The sequence below is a fragment of the Lissotriton helveticus genome (genome assembly GCF_964261635.1).
Source record: "Lissotriton helveticus chromosome 1_1 unlocalized genomic scaffold, aLisHel1.1 SUPER_1_unloc_7, whole genome shotgun sequence".
In the NCBI taxonomy this organism is placed as follows: domain Eukaryota; kingdom Metazoa; phylum Chordata; class Amphibia; order Caudata; family Salamandridae; genus Lissotriton; species Lissotriton helveticus.
The window spans coordinates 922,943-950,491 of NW_027611714.1; the positions used below are offsets into that span (position 1 = coordinate 922,943).

General features: G+C 47.1%; 1 protein-coding gene across 3 annotated transcripts in view; it reads left to right on the top strand.

Annotated features, from left to right (window-relative positions):
* LOC144806430 (uncharacterized) overlaps positions 1-27,549 on the top strand; it is a 342,683-nt gene that overhangs the window by 255,825 nt on the left and 59,309 nt on the right. Inside the window, exon 1 of one of the 3 annotated variants that reach the window (XM_078672798.1) lies at positions 24,581-24,717. The exons of 1 other annotated variant lie outside the window; for it this stretch is intronic. The gene's annotated coding sequence lies outside the window, so the exon portion shown is untranslated. Of the gene's footprint in view, positions 1-24,580; positions 24,718-27,549 lie in introns of those variants that run through there. One more of the 3 variants, XM_078672799.1, reaches the window with a different exon arrangement.

Consider the following 27,549-nt stretch of genomic DNA (forward strand, 5'->3'; position numbering starts at 1 on the left):
ATATCAAGCAATAGTCTCTTAGACTCTGCTGGACGCTATGAATGCATAGATATTTCAAAATGCTACTTTTTAAATGACAATTTTAAGGAAAATATGTCATTTGAATACACTTCTGGCAGTACCAGCACTTAGACTAGAATTCAGGATAATGAATGGTTTTGTGTAAGGCCTGGCAGCGGTAGTACGGTGGAGGCACCGGCTGCAGATGAACAAAGAGAACACAATTCGATATCTTTCACTGTCACTTACAGAAAGTTTTGATATGAAAAAAGAAAAGTGTGCATTCTATAGAAATTTTAAATATGCATTAAATATGTTTGAGGTAAATCAGGAAACTCTTATCTCATGTTCAGTTTATCAGCTGAAACGTTTTGTAAAGACATCCTTGGGTGCCCTTAGTTTAAGTTTGGATTCTTAATTTTCTACAAATAAGGGAACATTTGATGTAATAATTTCATCCTTTTCTGTGACAAAGCCTCAAAAATCTCTCTCTTGGAACCTTGATGACAGAATTCAACACTTTTTGATATTGTTCTGTATGAATCACTCCCTTTAAAATCTGTTACTGCAAACTGGTCTCGGATGAAAGTTAGGGATGGAATATGTGACTGCTGTAAGCTGGTATACAGGATAGCAACCATGTACTCTTTGTTACCACTGCCTCGCGCTAACAGCGTTGTTTATTATTGAGACCTTTGTTTTTAAAATACAATATAAGCACAGTAGAGAAAGCTCCAAATCTGATATTTTTACCTGATAATGAACTGTTGTGTCAAAAAGTTTTGATATTTTTAAATGTTTTTAAATTAGTATTAAAATATATTTTAAACCTATCTTGTGGACCTCCCCATTGATCTAAATCTTTAACTAAGATTAAAAGTGATGCAAAAGTGAGAATTTCTGTCAGTTTATCATGGTTTTTCCGCTATGTTTTTGGATAGCGTCTATGTTGAAATGTTCTGATTACTTCAACAATTCAATTTCTTGCTCAAAGTTTTCTGCATGAGCCATGGTTCTCTTCATTTTCAGAGTTGAGAGTATGGGTGAATATCTATCACATGGGTCAATTGAGTATTAACGCAGCCTGTTGTTCCTATCAGTGCATGTTTAGTAAATAGCTCTGTGGCCACCTCTCAGCACCTTCAGTAGCTGCACTCACTCCTCAGGTCAGACACGCCTGTCAGACTGGCTGCTATGAGCTCATGACAGCTGTGCAGCTCCTCACATCTGGGAGATTGGACACCGCAGTCAGGTGGACACCAGCCCTCGTCAGAAGGCCCCCACTCATGTGACACAGAAAAAAGGGTCTGTTCACAACTATTAATTCACAAAACATGCTACGCTGCTACCACCGCTCAACACGCTAAAGGCATGACCGAGATTGTAGGCCACTGTCCAAGAACTGAGGACACGCGTGAGTTCTCACCTCAGATCCAGGACCTCACGTATGTCAAGGGACATGCACGGGCCCTCCCCCTCTACCACCTTTCTCCCCCCACCTCTCTCTCTCCTCTCTACTGTTCTCTCTCTCCTCTCTCTCCCGCTCCCTCTCTCCTCTCTTTTCTTCTCTCTCTCACTCTTCCCCTCTCTCTCTTTCTATCCTCTCTCTTTGTATCTCTCTCTCTCTCTGTATCTCTCTCTATGAATATTTCTCTCTCTCTCCCCCTCTCTCGTCCTCTCTCTCTCGTCCTCTCTCTCGTCCTCTCTCTCCCTCTCTCTCTCTCTCCTCTCTCTCTCTCTCCTCTCTCTCTTCTCTCTCTCACTCTTCCCCTCTCTCGCTCTCTCTCTCCTCTCTCTCTCTCTTTCTCTCTTTATCTTTCGTCTCTCTCTCTCCTCTCACTCTCTGTATCTCTCTCTCTCTGTATCTCTCTTTGTATCTCTCTCTCTCCCTCTCTCTCTCTCTCTCTCTCTCCCCCTCTCTCCTCTCACTCTCTCTCCTCTCTCTCTTCTTCTCTCTCTCACTCTTCCCCTCTCTCTCTCTCTCTCTCCTCTCTCTCTTTCTCTTTCCTCTCTCTCTCTCCTCTCACTCTCTGTATCTCTCTCTCTCTCTGTATCTCTCTCCTCTCTCTCTCTTTCTCCCTTTATCTTTCCTCTCTCTCTCCTCTCACTCTCTGTATCTCTCTCTCTGTGTATCTCTCTCTGTATCTCTCTGTATCTATCTCTCTCCCTCTCCCTCTCTCTCTCTCTCTCTCTCTCTCTTTCTCTCCCCCCTCTCTTTCTCCTCTCTCTTCTTCGCTCTCTCACTCTTCCCCTCTCTCTATCTCCCTCTTCTCTCTTTCTTTCTCTTTCTCTCTTTCTCTCTTTCTCTCTTTCTCTCTTTCTCTCTCCTCACTCTCTCTTTCTCTCTTTCTCTTTCCTCTCTCTCTCTCCTCTCACTCTCTGTATCTCTCTCTCTCTCTCTCTCTCTCTCTGTATATCTCTCTCTTTATCTCTCTCTTTCCCTCTCTCTCTCTCTCTGTCTCTCTCGCTCTCTCTCATAACGTTGCACTGGGACAAAATCAAAAAACAATGCCAGATATTCAACACTCGGGCAGGGAAACACAACTGGACACCATGCAGGGGACATTCTCATCTCAACCCTAATGCTAACCCTATGAAGCACCCTAAAACTTTAGGACTACTCACACACCTGGGACCCACCATTCACACCACCATCTACAAAATGGTGGTGCTCAGGAACACTAACCAGCAGCCCTCACAGCAAAAAGACCTCATCGAATCACTAAAGGAAGCCCTGTCACCTCTGTCTCTATTTCAGTGTCCCTACACCAATAGGAATGTCAGCAGTACACTTCCACTGTCTACGTCTATGTGGTGTTATTTATAAAGCGCAGCTATTACTCCAAGGAGTGTCCTAGTGCTACTTTTTTGATCATGGTGATTCTATCCCTTCCGTAACTCCATCAGAAAAAGTACGCAGCCCACCACCTAGCTGGTTTGGTTTTATGCAGGTTCCATAGAGTTTCCGGACCTATACAAAGAGCAGGAATACCGCCTTAAAGTTACATCTTTCAATACTATGTAACTTTAACTTTATTTTCAGAACAGAGCCATGATTTCTGTGAAATTCGTTCCCATTTTAACCGTTTGTCGGTAATAGCAGCGCCGTATACGCGTTTGGTGTCGTTGGCACACCCGCAGTCTATCTATTGAAGCTCACTTACCGCCACATATAGAAAGAGTTGTGGCCCTCCTGATGAAGGCACTCACAGTGCCGAAACGCGCGGTGAGAACATTCATCTCCTAGCCACCTCACATTATATATCCTATTGGTCCTGAGAATCCTATATTAATATAGTGAATGCATGAATCTTAGTTTAAAATCCGATAAATGTGTGTCTCCATCTCCTAAGTTCATAATTCTCTATATTTCTGACTCAGTCTGAGTTTCTATTTGATTAACTTCAATTTGTGCCTACGAACTTTGAATATTTTCAAAGTAAATCTTTAAAACGTAAGACTATTGTGTCTGTCGTTCTTAAAGATTCCAATGTGATCACGAGACAATGTTCTACTGAATTTTCATTACAGGAGAGATGGGTGCATCAGGGAGCATCAAATTCCGTATAGGAACGTCACCGCACCTGGTCCGAGAAAATCAACATATGCAGGGGAGAAGAGAAAGATGTGGGGTTGCGTGCTGTCTATTGGTGTCAGGAAGACACCATTGCTGGTTGCACAGCTATCCTTTAAGTACTCTGTGGATCACTACCTTCCTTGGCTAAAGAGAATTTTTGAACCTGGAATAGCAGGTATATTTTTTTTAACTTTCTTGGACATAGAGAATTTGAATATGGAGCAGCAAGTGCATCTGCAGCTCATACTTTTGTACAGTTAACGCTTGCAAGGGATATGGATTTTCTGTCTGCACTCTCGGAACTAATTTGGGTTGGTTCTTCAGTCATGTGTCTTCTCCAGGACATCTTCTAGATTGATCCTTTAATCCACAAATAAATTAAATGAAAGAACATGATCCTTTTTAGGTCTCGCTGAACCAACGTGCATGCGTTTTTCTGCGAGAGTATAGCAATGGGCTTTCAAAAATGCTCCCAAAGTCTGCAGGCGGATCGGGCACAGTGCATGTGCGCCAGGCGCATGCACCATTTGTCCCCCTACAGCCTTTGGGAGCATTTTTGCAGCCGCTTTGATGTTCTCAGTGAGCCGCGTGGCCACCGAGAACATCAAAGCGGCCGCAAAATGCTCACCATTTGCCACTCTCTCATTTACCCCACTTCCTGCTTGTCATTGTTTGTCGGACAGTGTTCGTAATCCTTTCATTCCGTTCTTTAAATTGCTTTCCTCACTCCAATTCGCTTCTGTTCACTCTCCCCACTTTTGCAAATGGTTTCTTTATTCCGTTTTCTTAAACTAGTGCGATCGTTTTGGGCTAAGCATTTCTTGTGCTCACAGTTGACCATGTGTTTCTGTCAATTTAAATTTGTACTTGCTTGAAACAGTTGAAGTTCAATTTATTTCCAAAACAGTGGACAACTTCCATTTGTTTACATTTCCTCCTCACATACTTGCGGCTTAAGCTGTGAGTCCTGAAATAGAATAGTTCACTTCCACAGCTTTGCACCGCTGTTGTCTGTAAGTTGCTGTCAATTACTTTAATTACCCTTTGCTCTGACTTGCTGACGCCTTCTCAAAGCACGTTTTTGCCCAGATTCACGCTCCAAATCTTTCTAACATGTTCCTCTGATGTACAGGAATTCTTTGTATGATAACTCCTTTTCCATTGAATTTAGGGATCCATCGGACACTGTTTCTTCTCTTCACTGTTTTTTAAATAGTGTATATAGTGCTTACATGCCATTCTCAAATTATTTAATCACGTCTATTCACTTTTATTCACTTTCACCACTTATGCGAACAATTTGTTTTACTTTTTTTTTCAACCTAAATACGATCGTTTTGGGCTAAGCATTTATTATGCTCAGAGCTGATCATTTTTTCATGTTAATTTGTATCTATACTTGCGTGTAACAGGCGGAAATTGAACTATTTCCAAAGCTCTGGTTGAGTTTTATTTATTTATATTTCCTCCTTAGACTGTGAGCCCCGAAATTGAATAGTTCACTTTCAGAGCTACGCGCCGCTGATGTCAGTACGTAACTGTCAATTACTATAATTACCCTTCGCTCTGGCTTGCCGATGTCTTTTCAAAGCGAGTTTTACCCATATTCACGAATTTCAACGGTGTCCTCAGACGCCGCTTCCTTGTTTTCTTCATCTGGTGACTGTAGGCTTATGCTGTCACATTCCTTTATTGTTGAGCAGTGTTTATCCTTTTGCGATCTCTTTCACAAGTTGTTAGTCCTTGATTTGATTCTGTGATCATACATGCTTGGCATATAACTTCTGATTCGGTTTGTTTCTGAATGTGATTACTTGTGTTGTTGTGAGTGTGTGTCAGGTCAAGTTCAGTGCCAAGGTCATTGAATTCCTCACATTTAACCGGGCGCCGCTGTTTTTTTCCTTGTAATTTTGTCATTACGATACCTGTTCCACAGTGCGCTCAGCCTTCCGGTGCTTTCATCAACCACATACACACACTACCACACACACACACACACACACACAAGCATACCCAGACACAACCACACACAAAATCACACACACAACCACACACACAAACACAACACACACAATCACAACCACACACACAACCACACACACAACCACAACCACACGCACAACTACCAACATACACACAACCACAAGCACACACACAACCACACACACACACAACCACACACACAACCACACACACAACCATACACACACAACCACAAACACACAACCACAAGCACACACAACCACACACATAACCAAAACCACACACAACCGCACACATACACACACACAACCACACATACAAACACACCCACACACAAACATAAACACACAACCACAAACACAACACACACAACCACACACACAACCACACACAACCACACACACACAACCACACACACAACCACACACACTCACACACACAACCCCAACCACACATATAACCACACATACAACCACACACACACAACCACACACACAGCCACACAGTCAGTGTACACTTTCAACAGGCACAGACACCATCAGTTGTCAGTGCACGCTTTCACAGGGCACAAACACCACCAGCCATCAGTGCACACTTTCACCGGGAACAAACACCACCAGCCATCAGTGCATGCTTCCACCTGACACACACCACCAGATGTCAGTGCACGCTTTCACCAGGCACACACATACCACCAGCCATCACTGCACGCTTTCACCAGGCACACACACACCACCAGCCATCAGTGCATGCTTTCACCAGGCACACACACACCACCAGCCGTCAGTGCATGCTTTCATCAGCCACATACCACCAGTCATCAGTGCACGCTTTCACCAGGCACAAACACCACCAGCCGTCAGTGCACACTTCCACCAGGCACACACACCACCAGCCGGCAGGGCACACTTCCACCAGGCACACACACCACCAGCCATCAGTGAACAATTTCTACAGGCACACACACCACCAGAAAATCAGTGCACAATTTCTACAGGCACACACACCACCAGCCATCAGTGCACACATCAATTGTTAACGCATCCACAATTAACTATTGTAGAAATCGCAGTATAGCGCACTTTACTTTTAAATAAAAATGTTGTACAGTGCACACCTAATCTTAATCTCACCTAAAAACCTTTTTCCTGAGTAATCCAGTGTAATTCTAGGCATGCCTGGCAGGATGGAGGATGCTACCCTCCAAGTTAAACTATGAACAAAAATGTTCAAGTGACAACAGTCACTTGACTCTACCCGCACTGCAAGTAGCAAGCTTCCGTTTGCATTAATTAGTCAACAGTTTAATCTTTACTCTTTAATCATTCTTAAAGTATTAGAACATGAGGCATATGCAAAATGCATTCACAGTCCTCTTTTTATGAACCTTTTGAATTTGTCCATTACAAAAAAAACATTAACATTTCAATTAACATGAGAACACCTTTTCATGTACATAAACATTTTAAAATCAATATTGCTGCTGTTACAAATCCCACTGTATTTTGGGAATGACTCCCTTCTTCAGGGGAACAACAATATCGTAGTCAAGATCAATGCCTTCATGGGTTCAGCTAATAACCACCAATGTCTGATAGTGGCACGTAATCAAAGACGAATGAGCACTCTAACTACTGCCAGGCTGGTCAAATTCCAGTATAGAGGAGCTCAAATCCATATAAACCAACCTCGATGAACTATTCCTTCTTTAGTGCACTCATAATTGCCTTGAACAATCTTGAACTCTAATGGTACTCCACCATATACCCGCTCGCTGTGATCACCACCACTTCACTTCTCTCGGTTCTCAACCACCTCGGATAGTCAGCTTCATTTCTCGTACGAACCTGGTAAGCCTAGTACATCAAACATGTATCATACAATAATGCCAAATGATTATAGAATCAAACCCGTGAGAGTATATTTTCATATTGACAATGATGGTGAACAGTGGCTGCTCATTAAATCTAAGACTCAGAGATAAATACTGTAATACGGTAGCTGTCAGCATCTGTTGTTAAATGCTCTTCTAGCGATCTCATCCTAAACCTTTTACTGAGACCACCTCAACCTGTGGATGAACACTTACTATAAACTTTCATAGTTGATTTGAACGATGTTCTACTTTACTGCTATCAAAGAACACAAATCATATCCAGTTTATCATTGAGGCCTTTCGGTACCATGGTCTCCAAGAATTTAATCCACCAGATCTCCCTTTTTCCTAGCCATTTAGAGTTATCGCTATCTTGCTCCAATTTGATTTGCTCTAAGACCTGAAACCCCAATTGTGGAATGGTAGGATTCATTTCAGCCCAATGAGTAGTCAGACTCGACATTGTGGTCTTGTTACGGATTCTACTTTTATGTTTAGTTATGCGTACCTTTATTTTACGCTCTGTCTTGCCTACGTATAGTTTTCCGCAGGGACATTTAATACTGTAAATTACATGTGATAAATTACAATCTGTCTGACATTTCAATTTGACCTTTCTACCAGTTTATGGACGTAAAATAAATGATCCTACAATGACGTTATTGCATGCGTGCAGTTTTGAAATTTTTTCATCCCTGGATTCAAACTGTGTCATCTATGATGTAGTGGCATCAGTCACCAACTCTTTTAGATTCTTGCTCCTTGTATATGCAAACAAAGGTTTGCTTGCAAACACTCTTTGAAAATCTTTTTCTTGTTGTAGTAATTCCCAGCGGGAAATCAATTTCTTTTTAATTTGCTGTGATTGTGTAGAATATTTAGAGACAAAAACCAACCTTTCCTGTTTAGTCTTCGATTTAACTTGTCTTAGTGTTTCTCTTGGTACTGTTTCCATTCTTTTTTCTGCTGACTGTACAATTTCACACGGGTACCCATGAGCTAAGAATCTATGGGGCAGATGTATCAAACCATTTTTTTGTCGCAAACGCTGTGAATTGCGACACAAAAATAGGAAAATGGAATGTATCAAGTAAAAAGCCTCGCAATATTAAGGAATCACAAATTTTGTGATTCCTTAATATTGTGTAAGCATTTAAGGAATCGCAAATTGCGATTCCTTAAATGCTATGTATGAAGCATTTAAGTTTTGCGAATTTAGGCTAAGAAATTGCAAATTACCACCAACTTGTAGTTGGTGATAATTTGCTAATTCTTTTACAAATGCACTTTTTGCCATTTGTAAAGGTGCCATGTGACGCTCATACATGCCATTAGGGCATGCATGTGCGCCACATGCGCACACATGTCAATTTCAGGGGTGCAGCAGGGTGTCCTTAAGACACCCTTGCACCCTTGAAATTATTCTTAATTTGTGATTAGCAAATTGCGAATCGCAAATTGGGAATGAATACATTCCCATTCATTCCTATGGGCCTCCTGGCCCATAGAAATGAATGGAAAATTATTACTTAATTGCGATTAGCAATTTGCTAATCGCAATTAAGGAATTTTAAGAAATAGCGAATTTCTACATACATACCATTCTGCAATTCTCAAATAGCGATTCTCAAAAAATCGCTATTTGAGAATCGCAAAAGGGTATCTTGATACATCTGGCCCTATGTCTTTGTCACTTATCTGCAAAAAGTAATCTTCCTTCCATCTGAAGTATGAGTGTCGTAGACAAAATTGTAGCAACTCCAATATAAACACTAGGCCAATACATTGATGAGTTTCTGCAAACGTTTGTGCAAGGTTGGGTGACGTATGTGAGAGATACTGCACACTTTCTTCAACTTTTACAGTCAGTAGATCTAGAACATCGGAATATAATTTTGATTAATTTGCTGCAATGAGGGCAAGAATTAAGGGCAGACCTCCAAACTCTGAATGCACAAAGTCTAGAATGATTCCGATAGCTGTCTGAAAGGTGTATAACAGTCCTGAACCAATGGTCTTAAATACATGTACAGTTCCGCTCGTGTCAGACATGTTAAAGATACGACCCATAATTTCTAGGAAATGTATGGGGCAGTTTGTGTGTATCAGAGCCTGTATCTCAGCCTAGGTCCTTGCAACTTGAAGTTTATAAATGTTTCGAGTGGAGGTTAAGGGTTGGCTCTGTTGTATAAACATGGCTTTCATTCTGCTTAGAGTATTACAACGTATAAAAGAAACATTCAGTGAAGGCCAAATTAGTGACTCACTGACTGTATTTGCTGGGGGAAACAATACTTGCAATCAACAAATAACCCTGGAATTCACTGTCACCAGATATGGGATGCCTGATAGCATGCCACAACAGCCTTGATAATTCAACATGAGGTAACTCCCATTTGAGAGTAGGCCGAATGTCCTTGCAGGTGGCCGGACAAGTTTGCCACAGAACCATTACAAGCCCCGTGTAAAGAAATGTCCTGACATATGAGCGAACCGCTCAGTGTATTTTCACAGTTGGTACCACTTAGAAACACTTCCCTCCACTCCTACATCTATAGTCATACGGTAGTTCCCAGGATTGCTGAATGTATTAGCTACCCAACCTTTCATATTTGCCTGCCGGCTTTTGTGTAACCCTTTCCCTAGGGGGTGTTTCCCCCCCCCCGCTGTGCGAGGGCGAGGAGGCGCGTGCGGCGCCGCTGTGCTGGTGACGAGCTCGGCTCTTCATGAAGCACAGCGAAGCTGCACTCGTGACGAGCGGAGTCACAGCCAAACGTTCAGCACACGGGGATAATTACCCCCGCGTGTGAACTTTCTAACGGCTGTGACGAGCTCAGCTCGTCATGATTGCAGCTCAATTGTGCCTCATGACGAGCTGAGCTCGTCAGCAGCATGGAACAGGTTAAGGCAATATTGAAATTGGAAAGTTGTGACCGGCAGGTTGATATGGCCATGAATAAGCCACCCTGTAGCTGTTTTTTCTGCTACTGTGAATGGTAATCTTTCCAGTATTTCAATGCGCAGCGTTGTACACTTCGCTTCCCTTTGTGCCATTTCGATCTGTTTATCTGTGAGATTGTATTCAGAGAACAGAGATGACGTGTTGATAAAACGCCAAGGCACATAGCTTGCACGCAATGATTGCAGCGTCCAGCCTAATAGTAATAACATTACTGAACGTAACTGGGACTGGATGTGCTGTAACATGGCTAAATCCTGTTCGAGTATGTCAATAGCAGAGGATACAATACTACCCAGTAAATAGATCCTGGATGATAAAGTCGTTAAACCAGTGTCAACCACAGCAAAATATTTCTCTAAATTAATACGGTCTAATTCTCTTATTCTCTCTGCAGCCTCTGCCGGTGAAACTTTCCATACTTCATGATAGGCAGCCTTAATGCCGGCATATATGAAATGTTTTTGACACAGTTTCCTTGGTTCTAGCAAGAAATCCTTAAGGTCTGCATCTTCTTTGATTAAAGATAAGTGTTCTTTCACTTGGTCTAATGAGGATGTCTGTAGCCAATAAAGGCACAATTTCCCTACACTATATGTAGTCACTACCCCTGGATGTAGTCTTTGTACATAACGTGGGTCTGACCTATGGATGGTAATACCCTGTGTTTTGTTCAGGAATCTTTCTTGACAAATGTTTGTGTCTGTGGGCCAAATAAACCATTTTTCCCAATTGGGGTCTGATTTGTTGTATTGTAGTAGGTAGGTAGGTAGGTAGGTAGAAAAGCTTTATTCGATTTTAGTGAAATTTAAAATCATAAAAGCAAAAGTCATCAAAAATCATACAAGAATATACAAATGTAACATACAATGAATGCAATAGAATTTAAGAAAGGTTTAAGTTTTTTCTTTTTCTAAAAACACTCTTTAAGAAACCAATCATAATAGCCACACTCCGTTCGTCGTTTAAACTCTGGAGATATAATAACGCAGGGCGGCAGTAATGCCAAGGGCCGTTGATATTCAGGTGTGGTTTAATCCATCGGGCTCTCTCTTTATGATAAAAACCACAAAAACAAATCACATGAAGTGTTGATTGTTCGGCACTCCCATCACAAGGGCAATTGGTAAGCTTTTTCGACCAGTCATTAGTATGGGGGAATGATACTAGACGGAAAAAAAATATCAAATCTGAACCTGGTAAGGAGAAACCGGTCAAAGCCACTGGTGCACCAAATAAGATAAGATTGCATATTGCCCGAGGTAAGCAACATTTGGTGGCGCACTACGGAGACCTTGTTCAGCTCTACCCCTACTCTAAACAACAAAGGGACCCTAGGGGGATTCGGACTAGGTACAGGCTGCCCCCCACTCACTCAACCTCTCTGAACAATGTGCCTGACCTTGTTGCAAGGTGAACTATCCCTTTCTTTCTGTAAATTGAGATAATCCTAGTAGTGGGAATGTTTTACTCCTACTACTGATTTCGGTGTATATTGTCACATTTACCTTTATCTATGCATTCCTAAAACCACGTGTGTGTGTACCTATTAGTCCCTTGTGCTGTTCTTCCCTGTCCCTCGGCCCTTCTCTAGTGAAAAAAGGGGAGGGGGGGTTGGCAACGCCTCACGGGAGCAACCACCAAGGAGGATGTGTCAAACTGGTACTCGCTTGACTCCCCACTATATCATCATCAGCAGTTGCCAACCATAAAAGTAAAGGGGATCAAAAATTGTGCTTAAGAAAACAAACTCTGTGTGGTGATGTGAATGACCCAACTACGTGATAGGGCCTACCCTCCTGAATGTGAATTGTAGGACCTATTAGGGTAAAAAGAACTTGGCCCCACTAGCACTTTCCTTTTATTCTTTGCCGTGTGCCTGTTCTAATAAAAACCAACATGTTTCATCGCCGCTTTATACATTACCGGCGATTTCATCAGGGTTGTGTTGGGATCAGCGTACTTCTTGCACATGTCATCAATTTTCTCCCCTTATTGTACCTAAATGCACATATGGAAATAAAAATGTAACACACACATCTATGGCAATTTGGTCATTGTGACTCGAAAAATGGTATATTCTGACACCATTCCTACAGAACCTTGTTATACATTACCAGGTAGCCTTGTGTAGTAGTGCATACCAGGCTCCCGTGGAAGAAATTGCTGTTAAAAGAACCCCCTTTATCCATAAGCGGGTTTGCGTGTTCGCCCTTGGGTCGATATCTAAAAACCGAGTGAATTATGATTAGTTGCTCATTATTCTGCTCTGAAGTTATTTTAGCCGATCATGGTACCCTAATAGGTCCTACAATTCACATTCAGGAGGGTAGGCCCTATCACGTAGTTGGGTCATTCACATCACTACACAGAGTTTGTTTTCTTAAGCACAATTTTTGATCCCCTTTACTTTTATGGTTGGCAACTGATGATGATGATATAGTGGGGAGTCAAGCGAGTACCAGTTTGACACATCCTCCTTGGTGGTTGCTCCCGTGAGGCGTTGCCAACCCCCCCTCCCCTTTTTTCACTAGAGAAGGGCCGAGGGACAGGGAAGAACAGCACAAGGGACTAATAGGTACACACACACGTGGTTTTAGGAATGCATAGATCAAGGTAAATGTGACAATAGACACCGAAATCAGTAGTAGGAGTAAAACATACCCACTACTAGGATTATCTCAATTTACAGAAAGAAAGGGATAGTTCACCTTGCAACAAGGTCAGGCACATTGTTCAGACAGCTCTACCCCTAACCGTAGTGATTCGAGATGGTACCAGCAATCTTTCTTTAAATCTTTCCTCGAGATCATACATAGCCCCTCTGGTGAGGTGTAAAACTCAGGTTTCCCCATGTCTGCACAACATTTTTGGATATAGGATAACCATGCTATTTTATGGGAATTGTCGAGTGCCATAACGTCACGTATAATCTCTCTATTAAGTACTAGCTCGACAGCTGTCCATACCCTATGCCAAAGTAAAAGTGGTTGCTGTAGGAAGGTAGATCCCTGACTATGGTTACCCCCAACTTTTTGCCTGGTGTTTTGCTGGTTTTCTGACTTAGTTGACCTGGGGCCCTGCTATCCAGGACCCCAGGCCCACTGCTCTCTCTGTTGAAATGGATTCCATGTACCCTAGGTACATATCCAATTGGATACTGAGTCACCTTATCAGACCCTGTACAGTATACCTTAGGTATCCAGGGCATAGGTGTACCCAGGGCCTACCAGGGGCTGAAGCATGTATTATGCCACCCCTGGCTGGCCATCCAAAACTGACACAACTGGCTGCTTGACAGCTGGGGCAAGGTGGTGTAATCACCCCTTGCTTTAGATATAGTATGCCTATATCTAACCCTAAAATGGACACACAGATCTCCTATCAGTCACTCCTATGGCAGGCCTTAACAATCCTGAAGGCAGAGTGCTTGGAATCGTGTGAGATAGTGCTCTGGCATGAGCTGAGCCTGTCTGCGGCTTTCGGGATCTATCCCTTAGCCGTTTCCATGATAGCGTCAGACCATATACTCTTAAGTGCCTTATAATCCTCGCGGTTATGGTAACTTTGGACTGACATTATCTAAACATGTCGTGTAAGGTGTCATACGCTTTGGAATACTACCCCCTCGCCAGTTCTGGCGACGGGGGTAGCATTCCACCCCTCTAGAGGGAGAAGACATGTTGGTAACCATAAAGATATTCACTCACCCAAACAACAATTATAACACGTAGTCTTTTTTTTGTCCTCATATTGCGAAAGTTTAGTATGAATGGATTTTGTGTATCCCAGGTAGGCAGGGCTTTAGAGGAAGGTGACTGCAAGTGGCACCCCGGTGCTCACTATGCATACGCCGGCTTGAACCAGTTCCAGGGGCACACCAGACCCTGAGCTGGGGAAAAGCCCGCCAAAGGAGAGGGGTGTAACCACCCCCTCCTAGTCCCACCCATAGGGCAGGACTTAGTCGCATGCCAGCCCCCTTTTGCAGGATAAAGGTAGGAGCAGGCCCCCTTCCAAATTAGATCAATCTTTGAATCCTGAACCGACTTTCTACGAGAGGAACTCAAGACTCTTCCTAAGATTTCTCCCTTGTGACTAAGGAGTAGTCACCCTGCAGCAGCAGGCACCAACCAAGCATCGCGGTCTGCTGCAAGTCTCTCCTCCGGATCAAGACTGCCCAGCTCGACGAGAACCGGCTTCCCTGGCACCTCTGACCTCAACCTACATCTTCAGCCCAGCTGAGACCCGTGGGTGCGACGAGACCTCGAGGGACCGGCCATCATCAAGACTGCACGACGCTTGTCCAGCACGACCACCGAGTGACTCTCGACCGAGTGCTTTGGGGTAAGAGAAGCCCCGACCCTGAGCAGCTCCAGAACCGAAGTTCAGCCCCCCTGCATCCACGAGATCTGCGTGGGGCCCTTCTGCTCTTTGCTGCTCACCGCATTGTCCAGGTCACTTGCCCGTTGGCTAGTGGCCCTTTTACGATGCTCCTCGACGACAAACACCGCGGGTCTGGTTGCTCCAGACTGGCCCTTGCTCCCCTCCAACAGAGGAGCACCTTGGAACCTCCTGGTCCACTCCAGACTCCATTGTAGGTCCACCGCGTGGGCTTGCATTTGCCAAGACTTGTTGCCCCAATCCTGGGTCCAGCGACGTCGACAGCAGACACCTTCGTGGGACAGCTCGCACCTCCATCCTGGTCGCCGACAACGCCTCCTGGTCCGAGAGACTGCAGAGCCCAGCAGCGCCCACTCACCTGGTCGAGGTGACTTCGTCCGGTGCCATCCTGGTACCCACCTAAATCACTGGCTAGTGATTCAGAACTTGGTCCCCTCTGCTTTCAGGTCCTTCTTCTTCCCGGATCCAGGCTTGGATCACTACGAACTTCTTCACTGGCCGCCTGCCAGCAACTTCTTTCTTCAGGCTCCTGGTTCGTCAACGAGGGTTTCTGACGCAACTTGAACCCTATGCAGCCGCAGCCCCTGGGCTAGGTAAACCGAGTACTCCGGTGCTCCAGCATAGTCCAACACTCTAAGTGTTCGGATCCACTCTTGTTATCGACCCACCTAGTCGGGTTCGCCCGAGAACAGTAACTTTGTCTTTGCTAGCCTCCATAGACTTTTTCCCGCCTTACGCGTGAGAGTTCCACTCTGCACACGACGTCCCTAGGCCTCCTGCTTGCAATCTAAAGGTTCAGTAGTCCAGTCCTAGCGATTCTAAAGCCTATGAGAATAGTTACTTACCTGCTAGTAATTCGCATTCCACTTCTTGTGTATATGGTTTTTCGTGCCCCTCGGGCATTTGTGTAAATTGTGTGACTTTCAGTAATTCTTTAAGAGTTTTGTTGTGTGCTTAGCTCTCTGTCTCATAAAGAGCCAGGGTAGTCTTGTTATAAATAAATATCCTTTATTTTTGATAACAACTTGTGTGGTATCCTTTCACTTGGTGTTCAAGGGGTAATGTGATGGTAAAACAGCTGGCTTAACACGCCCTCTAGAGTCTTAGCCTTAGACTGCTCGTATCCATGCTACTAGGATAGCTGGTCTATAAGGTTGACTTACAACCAATCATCAATAAGGGTTGTCTGGACTGATACATAGTGATCACTAGAATAGTGAGCACTGCATATCAGGCCAACTTCTCACAGTTGCATTGAAATCAAATCGCTAATGTGACGGACCCCCAGCTCTGCCTGGCAATTGAATACAGATAAACTAAAAGGGACTGCTAAAATAAACCTTAAAAAAGCATTTTCTACAATTTGTAATTCCCTGGTGTCTTGAATACCCCATACACCGGCCCCGTAGATGGCTGTACTAACACATTTGGCCGAGTAGATCTTGAGCAAAATTGCGGGGGGTCTTTTTCCCATCTTACGAGAGAAAGCCATGAGTGCAGCAGTGGCTTTTTTAAACGACAGGATTCTACTCCTGATTGCAGGGCCCCAATATCCACCACCCTCTAGAACTACTCCTAGATAAGAGAAAGTTGTTGTGGACTGCACTTTTTCCTTACGTGCTAACAGTTTACAGGTTTTGGACTTACCCCTGGTGCACGTCATCAGGATTTGTAGAATTGCTGTGTTTGCTTGTTCTCGTCGAACTAATTGATCACTTGTTACATTGGTGTGTACAGGTGTATCTGGTCGGACTGTTATTTGGGTTTCAAGAGGGATGAGTTCCATAGCATTGTTGCATAGTCCTTCATTTTGCACTGGCGACTCCTCGATGGTTATGAGTCTTTCGGTTTGAACCTCTTGGATAGTAGCGAGAGGAGGGCGTCTGCTACTAGGGCGGAGACCACGAGGCCTACTGTTGAGTATTGGCACATATTGTGATTTGATGAGGTTGATTGACACATATCTTTTCTCCTTTTTTTCCGGCAAGGGGTGGCAGAAGTACAATTCTTGTTCCGTTGACAGCTAGGATGGGTACAGGTTTTCTGTCCAAATTCCTTCTTATCCGCACTTTTCTCTCTGACTAGATCCCTAACTTTTGGGACCCAGACAGGCCTTGCCTGGACTGCCGATTCTTCCCCAGTGGCGGTTGGCTTCAGGTTAACGTTGCTTTGTTTCGTTCTTAATTCAAGTAAAACAAATGATCCCTTGGATTATGCCACAATGAAGTGGCATAACCCTGTGCTCACTTCAGAGTTCACCCTTAGATGAGAAAGATCCTCCAGCCTGAGCAATAGACTCCTACCACTCTTATAATCATATAAATTCCAACACTCAAAATGTATCATTAAAACCTTTTTTAATTAAAAACGTTATCATCAGTTTACAATAATCATCACACACTATGTGTCACACATTTCATCTGAAGCAATACAAGTTTAAAAACCACACATTACATGTGATACAATCAAAAGCCAATTGTAAGAGTAGCACCCTGCAGCACTCCAGGCAACCCTTATGGCGATGTTAGTGGTTTAGCCAACTTTATAAAGGCTCTCAAAGTGGTAGCTATGGAGAGCAACCTTTAGGCTTAGTCTAGGAGGAGTGCAAAGCAGCGCGGTTTACCAGTATCTAATCCTTTAGTGTAGGCTAAGAGAAAAAGAACTACACACGCTATGTATAAAAATAGATATTTATTACAATAACCAACTAACACTAAACAATGCACACAATATTGCAACAATATATTAGTAAAGCAGCACCAATACACAATAGTCCCCCGAGGGAGACCAAACCATGTATACTGTCAAGAAATAAGGACCCTTCTCAGTGGACACGCGGAATACAGAAGGTTAAGGAGCCACCCCACCAGTGGATGTCATCGGAAGCAGGATACCTATAACCACTGTCGGAAACGAAGGAGGACTTCCGTTCGATGCCGCTGCTGGAAGGATGAAAGAGTCTGTTGCAAGGTCTACAGAGTCCGTTGGACGAAGTCAGTCTGTTGGAACAAAGACAGAGTCTGTTGGAACCCTAATGCGGATCATGTAAAGTAGTACCTGTAAGCAGATGGAGTCAATGCGGGAGGCCTGGAAGATGCAGGTCTCTCGAAGACAAGAAGAACAGGATGCTTGTTGCAGAGCCCAGGCTCTGTTGCGCCGAACCAGTAGTTACGCCGGAACTACTGCGTCTTTGGAGATGGCTGAGTTGTTCCGATCAAACAACTGCATCCTATGGGTCAGTTTTAAAGGGGACAGACTCAATGACAGAACCTTCCGTAGTGATCGACTCCGTTACCGCGAGTTGGTGGAGGTAACCGATGCGGTCACCAGGAAATCAAGGGATCCAGTGTTGCAGTGCACAGGGGTTCGGTTCCATGAGGGATGCTGACCTCAACTGGATGAGAGGACAGATCAGACATCGAAGGGATGCAGGACCACCACCTGTGTTGCTGAACCTTTGGGGAGTCTGGAGGAGCTCAGGCTTGGCAGACCGATAGGTTGCCTTGCAGTGCCTGCGACTGCAGGGGAGTGACTCCTTCACTCCAAGGGAGACTCCTTAAGTTGTCTCGGAGTTCCACAGGCCTTGGTTGGACCTGTATGGAGCACAGGCACATATGTTGCAGAGGGCTTGCAGGACGAGGCAGTAAAGAGCAGCAAGAATCTACCCCGGTGCAATCTCGAGGTCCAAAGCGAAGTCCAGAGTACCCAGGCGGTCGAAGTAGAAGTGATGTTGATCTGAATCGAATCCCACAATGACTCTAGGGATGCATCCACAGGTAAGTCCTTATGTACCATAAGGTGAGGATTGGGTTGATTCAGGGGTCCCTCTCAGAGGAGGGGTTAGACAGTGGGGAGGATACGCCCATGTCCTTTGTCCAGTTTTGCGTCTGTGCAGGGAGCCAACAGTGTTGAGGTATGATTCCAACAGGTTTGATACCAAACATGCCCAGGTTCGTTCTAGTCAGTTTTGAGATGGTCATCGCGTAATGATGCTTGGCCTCTCTATTTCAGGATGGCTGTTCCACTTACAAAGCCTGCAGAATGGACTCTGGGGTTTGTAGGGGTGTCCTGCTCATGCAGGGGCACCCTCACAATTAAAACCAAGAACCCTGCCTTTGGGACTGAAAAGGCCTGCCAGAGGGGTGACTTATAGTGTCTAAGTGCACATGGGGAGAGATATAAGGAAACGTATATCTTCCGTACCACATACTAGGTTCAAGTTCAAGTTAAAATTTGTATAGCGCACTACTCACCCAGAGGGTCTCAAGGCGCTTGAGGGAGGGGGGGTTTGTTACTTATCAAATATCCAAGTTTTGAGTTGTTTTCTGAAGGAGAGGTGGTTCTGTGTAAGGCGGAGGTGGGTGGGGAGAGAGTTCCAGGTTTTGGCCACTAAGTAGGAGAAAGATCTTCCTCCCATGGTGGATCTTCGAATGCGTGGAATCACAGCGAGGGCTTGATTGGACGATCGTAGTTTGCGGGTGGGGGTGTAAAAGGTCAGGCGCGTGTTGAGGTATTTGGGTCCTAGGTCGTAGAGGGCTTTGTGTGCGTGGGTGAGGAGACGGAACGTTATTCTCTTGTTGACGGGGAGCTAGTGAAGGTCTCTCAGGTGACCGGATATGTGATTGTGGCGGGGGATGTCTAGGATGAGTCGGGCGGGGGCGTTCTGAATGCGTTGGAGTTTTTTCTGTAATTTGGCTGTGGTTCCGGTGTAGAGGGTGTTTCCGTAGTCCAGTCGGCTTGTGACAGGTGCTTGGGTGACCGTCTTTCTTGTTTCGGTGGGGATCCATCGGAAGATCTTTTTGAGCATACGTAAGATGTTAAAGCATGATGATGAGATGGCGTTGACTTGTCTGGTCATCGAGAGGGAGGAGTCCAGGATGAATCCCAGGTTGCGAGCATGGTCCGTTGGTATGGGTGCCCTGCCCATGGCCGGTGGCCACCATGAGTCGTCCCAAGCAGAGGGGGATGATCCTAGGATGAGGACTTCCGTCTTGTCTGAATTCAGCTTTAAACGGCTGTTCTTCATCCACTCGGCCATGTCTTTCATCCCTTCGTGTAGGTTGGTTTTGGCGGTGTTTGGGTCTTTGGTGAGGGAGAGGATCAGCTGGGTGTCGTCTGCGTAGGAAATGATGTTGAGGTTGTGTTGGCGCGCGATGGATGCGAGGGGGCTCATGTAGACGTTGAAGAGGGTGGGGCTGAGCGATGATCCTTGTGGTACGCCGCAGATGACTTCGGTGGCCTCTGATCTGAAAGGGGGGAGGCGGAGCCTCTGGGTTCTTCCGGCGAGGAATGAGATGATCAAGTCCAATGCTTTTCCTTGTATCCCGACGTTGCTGAGGCGTTGTACAAGGGTGCTATGACAGACCGTGTCGAACGCTGCGGAGAGGTCCAGTAGGATGAGGGCAGCTGTTTCCCCGTTGTCAAGTAGTGTTCGAATGTCGTCTGTGGCTGCGATGAGGGCGGTCTTGGTGCTGTGTTTGCCTTGGAAGCTGGACTGTGAAGGGTCGAGGGATCCGTTAGACTCGAGGAAGGCGGCGATCTAATTCGTCAGCGCTGTGGGTGATCCATTGTGTGAGGTTGATGGCTGCTTGATGTGGGTCCGATGATTTGGCGGGAGGGTTTTGGTATAGCGATGTGGTGAGCTGGTCGGTGGTAATTTTGTTCCAGTTTCTGCGGGGGACTTGTTGTGGGTGGTGGTGAGTCGTGATCTTTCTGTAGTTGAAGTGGACGCAGTTGTGGTCCGTCCAATGGAGTCCTGTGGTGTGATTGAAGGAGATGTGCTTGCTGGAGGAGAAGATTGGGTCGAGCGTGTGTCCGGCGTAGTGGGTGGGGGTGTTTACCAGTTGTTTGAGTCACAGATTGCGAGGTTGTCCAGAAAGGTGATGGTGTTGCTGTCGTTGTTCTTTTCCAGGTGGAAGTTGAGATCTCCTTGGAGAATGTAGTCCTCGGAGGGGAGGGCGTGTGGGCTGATGAAGTCAGTGATGTCTTCGCTGAATTGTGTTTGGGGTCCTGGTGGTCTATAGATGAGGGTGCCTCTGAGTGTGGTCTTAGGGTCGGTGTGAATCTGGAAGTGAAGGTGTTCGGCGGCTGTGAGGTTGTCGTCGGAACTGGTCGTGATGTGGATGGTGTTCTTATTAACGATGGCGATGCCTCCTCCTGTTTGGTTGATGCGGTCCCTTTGGATGATCTTGTAACCGTCCGGGATGGCTATGGCGATGTCGGGCGCTGATGAGGCGTTCATCCAGGTTTCTGTAAGAAAGGCGACGTCCGGCGTTGTGGTGTCTAGTAGGTTCCATAGTTCAATGGCGTGTTTGTGGACCGAGCGGGTGTTAAGCAGGATGCATTTCAGGTGGTTAGTGTTGGAGCTCTGTTTGGCGTTTGTGGATTTAGTGTGGGTCTTGATGCAGTCAAATGTGCAGGAGTGGCAGGTGAAGGGACCATGGGTGCGTCCTGGGGCGGCTTGGTGGCAGTCAGGGAGACGGCCGGTGCTGAGTGCAGAGAGGGTTGCGGCGTCGTACGATATGCGGGTGGAGTGGATTTTGCAGGGACCAGGGGGTCTGGCGCTGGGCGCGGTCCGGTCGCGGACGGGCGTGGACGGGCTTACCTGTGGCACGCCTTCGGCACGCATAGGGCGTGCCCACTGCGCGTGAACGCTGCGCGCATGTACATCTGTCATAAGTGGACGGTGGAGGGGGGGCGGAGCGAGGGAGGAGCAGCTGGGAGGCGGGAGCTGGGTGGAGAGACGGGCTAGGAGGCACAACAACAAAATGGCAGCAAAAACAAAAGCGAAACAGGACGAGATTGGGGCACAATCTGGCACTAATACGATTATGGGCAGTGGCACAGGCACAATCAGGCAAAAGTGGTATTAAAAGGAAGGAGAGCAATATCGCTACGATATGGGCAGTGGCACCGGCACAATCAGGCACAAATAATTCTTACAAGCAATGCGAGCAATAGCTCTATGATATAAGTAATGGCACAGGCACAATCAGGCACAATTAATTATTAACAGCAATGAGCAATATCGCGCTACGATACCAACTTGACCAGGGAGCGGGTGGAGCGACCGCTTCTGAACAAGTCAGGACGGTCATCTAGGGACTTACAAGGGTGCAACAGTAACCAAACAGGAATGAACCAAGGTACTTGCTATAGCCAATTTAGGGGAGAAAGAACAGAGCCAGGGTCCTGGGTAGCAGGATCCCAGCCAGAGCAGTCAGAAACAGTATAACACCAGGCAAAATGTGTCGGGTAACCATAGAAGCATATCCTACTTTCCTACACTGCTGCAGACAGCCTTTTTTCGAGCATCACCGCCCATAATTGATGCTGTTTGTTGGAGCAGAGGCTGTGCCTCTCACTCTCTGAGGAGGACTCCCATGACCTCTGGAAAGACCATGGCAGTTTCCTCCAGGAGGCCAGGTTGAAATTCAGTTATTTCAAGTTCCTACACCACTGGCACTGCACGACAGGGTGGGTCTATAAAGCACATTTGGCAGAGTATTCCAAGTCCTGGAGGTGCTGAAGGTGTGCTGCACTGGCCTGTGACATTTTGCATTTCCTCTGGGACTGTATAGTATTTCTGAGCTACTGGGGCTCCGTTCAGGGTACCTTGATGACCAACCTAGGGGTGACACCGCAATTAATGACCCGTCTGACATTGCTTCACAAAATGTCAATATTCCCGGATATAATGCACCATGGTAAGAGTTGGCTGGCTATGGCCTTCGTAGAGGCAAAGGTGGAATTTTACACCACGCTACCGTCTCATAGTACATGGCTCTTTGACATGCACAACATGGCCACTTACAAAAGACCTATTTGTAAGCTGAAAGATCAGCTGCAGAAGTTTGGAGTCCCTTCCTACATGGATAGTGGTATACGCTGACACCAATCGACCTGGTTCCGTCCTCTGTGCCTGCCCCTTGACTACTTCGGGGTGGGAGTTGGCTTCTTGAGGGGCTGCCAGGTGGCCTGGCACCCTGACTTTTCCCCCCTGTCCCCATGTTCCTTCCCCTCGTGTTCCCCACCATCCTCCTTCCTTGATCATCTGTCCGATCTTCTGGGCCGTATCACCTTTATCTGAAGGGGTTATTCTATTTATTGTTTTTCCTGTTATCAATGTATTCTCACAAGTTCTAGTTTACACAGTATCTTGGACTCTGCTTAATCGATAATCTTTCATACCTGTTATATGCTGATTGTATAAGGAAAATCAATAAAGAATTGAGATATTATAAAAAGGCTATTAGTGACATTAATGAATTTATAGACATGATGAGAACACATGTAAAGTGATACAATTAACAACCAAGTCTGACTAAAATAGACATTCACATTAGCATTCTTCTGAACTGTAACATGTACAGTGTTCAAGGTGAAATATGAGAAAGGTTTTGCCACCGAAATGCGGGACAGAGAGTCTGCTCTGTGTAGAAAAGTTTTAGCGATGCTACTCAGCACACAGCAGAAGTCATGTGTGAAGTTCTAGTTAATCCCCATAGTTTTGAAGAATGGGCCAGGTTTGAGTGAGACCTCAACACGACCTCCAAATGTGTTAGTGTCACTCGTGATGAGTGACGCTTGAGGGCTCTGATGTATGCACGTCCGAACTAATGTCACTGTCGAGGCATTCAAGGCTGCTTGCATGACAATGCTAAAAAGAGTTGACGCACTCACTAATCAACGGTGTACTGATGACGAGCGTACTATGATATAGGGGCTTATATTAAGGAGTTCAATATTTTCAAGTAATGAAATGCCCCTCCCCTGCTCTTCAAACCAGTAACACCCACTCATTTTTTTTATGATACAATGCAAACTGTGTGAGAAAATTCTGGTTCATACTTGATATCTCTATCTTAGGAATTAAATGCTTCAAAGATAAATTGCTTTTTTTGTCAGTGAATCTTTGTTGAGAGAGGGAGGTGGTTACTGTAAACAAAACAACAAAGCCTCGAAGAGGCCGGTGTCTTAATAATTTAGAAGACAGTTGTGCTCTTAAATCAGAAATTCAAAACCTACTTAGGGCATAAATTTCAGTCTTGTTCGAGGATATAAAACTGTATCAGATATAAGTAATAAGCCACAGACACAGGAAAATTGGAAATAAACTGTTCCTTTAATTGTTGTTTTGACTCATGACTCATGCCTCATTCTATTTTACCTGGTGTTTAAAACTCCCTGGTATTTTCCTCTGTTTACTTTCCTATGTACCACGTTATGGATTTTAAAAACCTGCAAATAAGTTATTTAGGAAATAAATAAGCTGTCCAGTTTAATTGCAAAACTGACCAAAATACTAATATATACTTTAAAATACCGATATATTCATTGAAATACAGATATATTCATTGAAATACAGATATATTCATTGACATTCAGATTGTCACTTCCAGTTGTCACCTTTCTGTAAATACTCTTAAGTCCTTTATGCCAGTGTTTGGAAGATGCTCATCTGAAGTAAAGCTATAAATACTTTTTTACAGCAGCAGCCAAGTGTGAGGCCCTGTACTTGAACTGTCTGACCCTTAAAAACATTCCCGTCTGTGACATCTGAAATCCCAGGTCTTTACAGGTATACATTCTTGTTTGTGTGAAATGTATTCACTCCTGGACCCTGGAGGTGGCGGTTCCGTCAGCGGCCACCAGAGGGCGCTCCTCGCCTGCTGATGAAACCCAATGAGCTGCACATTGTATGAAAGGAGAAGGGTTTCCTCTTCCGGGTCAGCGGCGGCAGAGACAGCATCAGCAGCGGTGGTGACATCACTTCCGGCCTCTCCTGGTGTGTCCAGCCTGCTGCAGAGGAGGAAGGAGCCCTGTCTGGTGGGCAGTTACCGCCATCTTCAGACACCCACAGATCTGCCCCCCCTCAGGGCCCCCCAGGAGGAGGGAGAGCCTGGACAGGTTTCTGCTCAGGTAGGAGAGCTGCCAACTCACTTTATTTTTTACTTTTCACAATTTATGAATCCATGGATCAGATCCCCTCCCTCCCCCCCTGGCATTCATGGTGAGGTCAGGAGAGCCTGAGTGGGGAACAGAGGAGGAGAGGCCTGTCCAGGGGTGTAGAGGAGGTGAGGCCTGTCCAGGGGAGGGGCAGAGGAGGAGAGACCTGTCCAGGGGTGGAGAGGAGGTGAGGCCTGTCCAGGGGTGCAGAGAGGTGAGGACTGTCCAGGGGTGCAGAGGAGCAGAGGCCTGTCCAGGGGAGGGGCAGAGGAGGAGAGACCTGTCCAGGGGTGGAGAGGAGGTGAGGCCTGTCCAGGGGTGCAGAGAGGTGAGGACTGTCCAGGGGTACAGAGGAGGAGAGGCCTGTCCAGAGGTGCAGAGGAGGTGAGGCCTGTCCAGGGGTGCAGAGGAGGTGAGGCCTGTCCAGGGGTGCAGAGGAGGAGAGGCCTGTCCGGGGGTGCAGAGGAGGAGAGGCCTGTCCAGGGGGGCAGAGGAGGAGAGGCCTGTCCAGTGGCGCAGAGGAGGTGAAGCCTGGCCAGAGGAGAAGAGGCCTGTCCAGGGGTGCAGAGGAGGTGAGGACTGTCCAGGGGTACAGAGGAGGAGAGGCCTGTCCAGAGGTGCAGAGGAGGTGAGGCCTGTCCAGGGGTGCAGAGGAGGTGAGGCCTGTCCAGGGGTGCAGAGGAGGAGAGGCCTGTCCAGGGGTGCAGAGGAGGAGAGGCCTGTCCAGGGACAGAGGAGGAGAGGCCTGTCCAGGGGTGCAGAGGAGGAGAGGCCTGTCCAGTGGTGCAGAGGAGGTGAAGCCTGGCCAGAGGAGAAGAGGCCTGTCCAGGGGTGCAGAGGAGGAGGGGCCTGTCCAGGGGAGCAGAGGAGGTGAGGCCTGTCCAGGGATGCAGAGGAGGTGAGGCCAGTCCAGGGGTGAAGAGGAGGAGAGGCCTGTCCAGAGGTGCAGAGGAGGAGAGGCCTGTCCAGAGGAGGGGCAGAGGAGGAGAGGTCTGTCCAGTGGTGGAGAGGAGGAGAGGCCTGTCCAGGGGTGCAGAGGAGGTGAGGCCTGTCCAGGGGTGCAGAGGAGGAGAGGCCTGTCCAGGGGCAGAGGAGGTGAGGCCTGTCCAGGGGTGAAGAGGAGGAGAGGCCTGTCCACAGGAGGGGCAGAGAAGGAGAGGCCAGTCCAGTGGTGCAGAGGGGGAGAGAGGTCTGTCCAGGGGTGCAGAGGAGGTGAGGCCTGTCCAGTGGTGCAGAAGAGGGGGGGCCTGTCCAGGGGTGCAGAGGAGCAGAGGCCTGTCCAGGGGTCAGAGGAGGAGAGGCCTGTCCGGCGGTGCAGAGGAGGAGAGGCCTGTTCAGGGGTGCAGAGGTGATGAGGCCTGCGAAGCTGATGCAGAAGAGTTGAGGTCTGTTCCGCGGGGGTGCAGAGGAGGTATGGCCTGTCCAGGGGTGCAGAGGAGGAGATGCCTGTCCTGAGGGGTGCAGAGGTGATGCCTGTCCAAGGGGAGCAGAAGAGGTGAGGCCTGTCACGGGGGTGCAGAGGAGGGGAGGCCTGTCCAGGGGAGCAGTGTCTCTTCGTGGGCCTTTGCATAGCGCCGCGAGGCTCAGGGCTGAATGAGAGGCGCTGTATGGGGTGGAATGAAGTCTGGGCTCCTCTGTCCTTAATGAGAATCCTTCACCGAGAGCTCCTGGGAGAAGCACCGAGAGGCCTGTCCAGGAGTGCAGAGGAGGTGAGGCCTGTCCAGGGGTAGAGAGAAGGTGATGCCTGTCCAGGGGTGCAGAGGAGGTGAGGCCTGTCCAGGGGGGGCAGAGGTGCAGAGGCCTGTCCAGAGGAGTGCAGAGGAGGCGAGGCCAGTCCAGGGGTGCAGAGGAGGTGAGGCCTGTCCAGGGGTGCAGAGGACGCGATGCCTGTCCAGGGGTGCAGAGGAGGCATGGCCTGTCCAGGGGTGCAGAGGAGGAGAGGCCTGTCCAGGGGTGCAGAGGAGGAAAGGCCTGTCCAGGGGTACAGAGGAGATGAGGCCTGTCTAGGGGTGCAGAGGAGGTGAGGCCTGTCCAGGGGTGCAGAGGAGGTGAGGCCTGTCCAGGGGTGCAGAGGTGGTGAGGCCTGTCCAGGGGTGCTGAGGAGGTGAGGCCTGTCCGGGGGTGCAGAGGAGGTTAGGCCTGTCCAGGGGGCAGAGGAGGCGAGGCCTGTCCAGGGGGCAGAGGAGGAGAGGCCTGTCCTGGGTGCCGAGGAGGTGAGGCCTGTCCAGGGGAGCAGTGTCTCTTCGGGGGCCTGTGCATAGCGCCGCGAGGCTCAGGGCTGAATGAGAGGCGCTGTATGGGGTGGAATGAAGTCTGGGCTCCTCTGTCCTTAATGAGAATCCTTCACCGAGAGCTCCTGGGAGAAGCACCGAGAGGCCTGTCCAGGAGTGCAGAGGAGGTGAGGCCTGTCCAGGGGTAGAGAGAAGGTGAGGCCTGTCCAGGGGTGCAGAGGAGGTGAGGCCTGTCCAGGGGGTGCAGAGGAGGAGAGGCCTGTCCAGAGGAGTGCAGAGGAGGCGAGGCCAGTCCAGGGGTGCAGAGGCCGTGAGGCCTGTCCAGGGGTGCAGAGGATGCGAGGCCTGTCCAGGGGTGCAGAGGAGGCATAGTTATAGATGGGTCTCCACCTTCTTGGAAGCATAGTGTAATTGTTATGATATACAAAAAAGGGGACGGGGAAGCCCAAAGAACTGTAGGCCCATCTCCGTGTTGGACACAACTGCCAAACTTATGGGTTGGCTCCTTTTATTCAGGCTGGAAGAGTGGACCCAAGAAACATCTTAATGCAGGTGCAGTATGGCTTCCAGAGGG